Source organism: Camelus dromedarius, chromosome 30 (assembly GCF_036321535.1).
Source record: "Camelus dromedarius isolate mCamDro1 chromosome 30, mCamDro1.pat, whole genome shotgun sequence".
In the NCBI taxonomy this organism is placed as follows: domain Eukaryota; kingdom Metazoa; phylum Chordata; class Mammalia; order Artiodactyla; family Camelidae; genus Camelus; species Camelus dromedarius.
The window spans coordinates 2529137-2534054 of record NC_087465.1 but is presented as its reverse complement, the minus strand read 5'-3'; positions in this window follow the sequence as shown (position 1 = coordinate 2534054).

Genomic DNA, 4918 nt, shown 5'->3' with positions numbered 1-4918 from the left:
GGCGGGTAACGTGTGTTCAGGGACGAGGTCAAACCACCGATCGCCTCAGCGAAAAACAGGGGCAGGTTCCACGCTCCCTTTTCTAATTGGAGGCTTCCTATCACAGGAGAAAGTGCTCCCGGGGGACCCAGACAACAAGCCTGCCATCCTTCCTCGGTGCTCCCTGGAGGAGAGAGCTCGAGAGCTGTCGGAGGGCTTCCTGATCTCCGGCACCTCCTTCGGTGCTCGAAAGTCTCCTCCGACCACTCCAGGGGTCAAGTATCAAGTTTTCAAGAGGAAGGCAGACTGACCCCTGGCTTCCAGACTGGATGCACCACGCTGCCACTGCACCCAGTGCCCCTGGGGAGAACACTCACAGCTGCTGAGGCCTCCATCACCGGGGTGTGTGAAAAGGCAGACGACGCCAGCGGCACGACGTCCTGGCCAGCTGGCAGGCCTGGGGGCCCCAGCTCAGTCTGAAGACTGAGTCCCGTCTTGGTTTTCAGAACGACTGCCTGAGGGGCGGTCCTGTCGTACCGGCCACCGGCGGAGCAGCACGCCTTGCCCCACAGGATGGCGGAGCATGGCTTGGGCAGAAGGGGGAGACATCAAGTGACCCCAGCAGGGTGGGCTTCGTTTTGCGCGTGGGCCCCCCTGCTGCTCCTGATGGATTTCTTCGTCAGGTTAAGGTGCCCGGTGATCAGCGGCGGTCAGAGTCCCCGGGAAGAGAACGAGGACCCAGCGGCCTTCAACCTGAGTCTCTCACAACAGCGTAAAGAAGCCGCCCCAGGGCGTCTCCCCTTCTGAGAAAGGCTCCCAGAGGGTGGCCAAGGTCCCTCACACGTCCTGAGGTCCACAGCCTTCCCTCCCCCGGTGCTCGGGAGGGGCCCTCCCTCCCCCACCACAAAATCGGCGCGGCCCATTCACCATTGGGCCAAATACTCCCGCAGCCACAAGACCTTCCTCTGGAAGAGCCCAGGGCAAAAGGGAAAAGGGCACGTCCATCAGGCGTCCAGAGAACGCACGCGTGGCCGCTGCAGCCGCCGGGATGGCACGCCCGGGACAGGCGCTCCCGCCGCAGGCGCGCGTTTACTTTCTCCCCGTTCCCGAGGCCGCGAAGTCCAAGGCCGGGCTGCCCGGGCGGGCTTCTGGCGAGGGCTCCCTCCGGGGCGCGCACACAGACGCACCTGCAGTGTGTCTTTCCAGGCCGCTCCTCTGTGCTCGTGCAGAGAGGGCGTCAGAGGCACAGGGGGTCTCTGGTGTCTCTTCCTTTTTTAAAAAAAATTTATTCAAGTGTAGTTGACTGACAACGTTAGCTCAGGTGCAGAGCGGTGCTTCAGTTGCACGTACACATTACGTTTTTCCTTTTCAGAACTTCTTCTCGTCCTGTCAGATTAGGACCCACCCTTATTAACTCATTCAGCCTTAACCAACTCCCTCAAGGCCAGATCTAAAAATACAGTCGCCCCGGGGGTCAGAACTTCCACATAGGGGCTTGAGAGGGTGGGGCCCATAAAGCCCTCACTCCCGACACAGGCCGCCCGGAGGACCCGGTAAGCGGTGTCCTCAACCACGGGGAGCTTGCCTTCGCGATCGAGGGCCGTGCTTGTCCTACAGGAGAATCCAGGTGGCCGAACCAGAAGCAAGTTTAAGTCTCCCGTTAGCTGGGCGCCCGCAAAGGGCATCCACCTGGCCAGCCGACCACTGCCCTCGGGTAAAGGAACGGAGCATCGCACCAGGTTTTCGTAAGGGAGGACCCCACATTCTCAGGACAGGCCCACATCCCAGCTGGGAGACAGTCCCTCAGGCGGTCTCTCCGCACCCCCGTGAGCTAAGCCACGGGCTCTCTCAGTTTCCGACTCTTTTCCCAGGTGTGTCCAGCCCCCAGCTGTGGGGGGAAGACAGCGTCCCGCTCCAGCTCCGAGGGCAGCCGTGCTCACTTCCCAGGGTAACAGCGCTTCCCTCCAGCCCCGACCTCGTCCATTACGGATTTGGGCTCCTTCGACTTGGGGTTCCTGGCAGGGATGCCACCCACGCACGTGCCTCTTTCCCCGGCCCCTCACCGTGCTGCTCGGCGGCTCCGGGACTCTGATGACCCTACTGCCATGAGTGGCCGTCCTTGGTCTCTGACCAGGGGTCTCGTGTCTTCTGCCAGCATCGCTGAAACCATGGAGGCCAAGTTCTCAGTTTGCAAGTAGGAGACCCCCTTTCACAGATGATGACAATTGCTGCTCCCCCCCCCCTTTTTGTCCTGATCGTGGCCCAGGAAGCTGCTGAGAGAAGACACTTCCTTCCTGGGGACGGCCAATCCAGTGCCCACACCGCCTCCCCCAGGTGTGGGGCAGGAAAAGGGGAGGGAGCAGAGTCAGAAATGCTCTCTGTGCACTTTGGAGGAGGCGGTGTCAGGCCCCAGCCGCACACGGTGCCTGTGAGCAGCCAGGACGCGAAGCTCCATCAGAACATTTGCCTGTCAGGTGCCTGTGGCTCACCATTGTCACGATGCAAATGGTCCAGAAAGACAAACACAGACATGGGTCACTGTCACGGCCACGGTGCACGGCAGAAGCCGGCTGCTCAGCACAGAACAACATCACAACCTGAAATTGGGGCAACGGCGCCAACAGCCCTGACAGGGTGGAGGGTGCAGCGTGGTCCGTCTGCCCCCAGCTGTCCAGGGCCACATCCACATGACGTGGTCCCCGCTCTGGGAGGACGGTTGAAGGCTGGGGGACTACAGGGTGCTTCCGGAAAAGGTTCAGCAAGGCCGACAGGGAGTCTCAGCACCCAAGTGGCCTGGGTGGGGGGGCATCCCAGGAACCGGCCTTCGGAGCCCCGGGCGCAGCCCTGGGCGGTGCGTCCCTGTGCGGTGGGAGACGGGGGTCCAGCTCGGCCCGCAGAGCCGCGTCCAGCCACACTCTCCGCACGCAGGAAGTCCTCGAGGCACGTCCTCGGGCCCTCACGACCAGCTGTGTTAACAGAAAGGGTTCCCTGGTGAACCAAGATGAGGAACAAAGGGACTAAGACTCTGAAGCAGAAAAATGGAACAGCAGATACAGCACATTCAGCGTCCACGGGTGTGTCAGCGTGGAAGAGGGAAAGGACCAGACAGGGCGCCAGGCAGCGTCAAATCTGTCACGTGTGAGTATTTACTTTAAAGAGAGTTTATGAGGACACACAGTACTGTATATAAGACAGATGAACAACAAGGTCCTACTGTGCAGCACAGGGAACTATGTTCAGTATCTTGTAGTAACCCACAATGAGAAAGAATATGAAACGGAATATACGTATGTGTACGCATGACTGGGACACTGCTGTGCCAGAAATCGACACATTGCAACTGACTGTACTTCAATTAGAAAAAAGAAAGAACGAAAAAATAGAAAACTGAATCCAAAAGAAAGCGTCTACGAGGAACACAAACCCATGTTTCAAGCTCTGCAGAGAAAGCTGTGTTAACCTGTCCGTGAGCTTCCAGTCTGAGAGACCATAGTTTTCTTTTCTCCATAACAAAAAAAAAACAGCCTGAGTGTCTTCTTTTGGTCTTTTCTGTTGGTGGGACTCAGACAAGTTGGAGGAGGGAGGAGGGAAGCCCCCTCCCCTCCCACAGCCCAGCAGGAAAAGGCCTCCCTGTGGGGCTGGGGTCAGGACATGGGGGGAGGGGAGAGGAGGTGTGGGCTGCAGCAGACCCAGAGCATGAACCTACATCATCACGTCTTATCAGCCGCCTACCTACATGTCAATTATTTTAAAGACTGACTGAGATACAGTTTACCCCCATGTGAAAATTCACCCGTGTGAAATACACAATGCCGCGGCCTCAGTGTCTCCGCAGGGCGGTCCGCCATCACCACGGGCGGAGTTTAGGATGACCACATCACTCCAAATACCAAAACCCATTAGCAGTCATTCCTCCAACTTCGCACCAACTCCAGCCCCAGGAAGATCACTCCCCCACCGCTGTCTCTCCGGGTCTGCCTGTTCTGAACGTTCCTCGCCAGTCGTCCCACGCAGGATGTGGCCTTGGTGCCTGGCCTCTGCCATCTAGCGCAGCGTCCCCGTGGTTCATCCACAGTGTGGTGTGTATCAGTATGTCATTCTGTTTTATGGCCAAATAACATCCATCGTCCACCACGTTTGGAGACATCGCTTGCTGTGTGTCCGTTCATTGATGAGCGGACATGCGGGTGGTTTCCATGTGTGGGCTATTATGAGTAACGCTGCTGTGAACATTTGTGTGCAAGCTTACATGTGGACATATATTGTCAATTTCCTCAGGCGTATACCTAGGCGTAAACGTACGGCAAGCCTTTGTTTAACATTTTACGGAACTGCCAAACTGCTTTTCATGCCATTTTACTTTCCCACGAGCAATCTAGAAGGGTCCCAACTTCTCCATCTCTTGGCCAATATACTTGTTTCATTGTCTCTTTGGTTACAGTCACCCCAGTGGGTTTGAACTGGAATTTCTTTGTGGTTTTAATTCGAATTTCCCTCACGGAATGCCAGTGACACTGAGCATCTTTCCATGCGCTCGTTGATCACTTGTACATCTCCTCCGAGACGTGTCTCCTCAAATCCTTTGCCCATTTTGAAAATTCTGTTACTTTTCCCTTTGTTGACTTGGAAGGGTTCTTTGTGTATTCTGGATACCAATTTTCCATCAGATGCATGGTTTCTAAATGCCTCCTCCCGTTCTGGGCTGTCCTTTCGCTTTCTGGATGTATCACCTGCGGCACCAGAAGTTCATATTTTGATACAGTCAAATTTATCTGTATTTTTTCTTTGATTGCTGATGTTTTTGGCATCATAGCTAAACAAATCTAAGGTCCCAGAAATTTACTTTTTTAATTTCTTTTTATTTTGTTGAAGTGTAGTCAGCTTACAATGTTGTGTTAACTTCTGGTGATGAGCACGGTGATTCGGTTACACATCACAC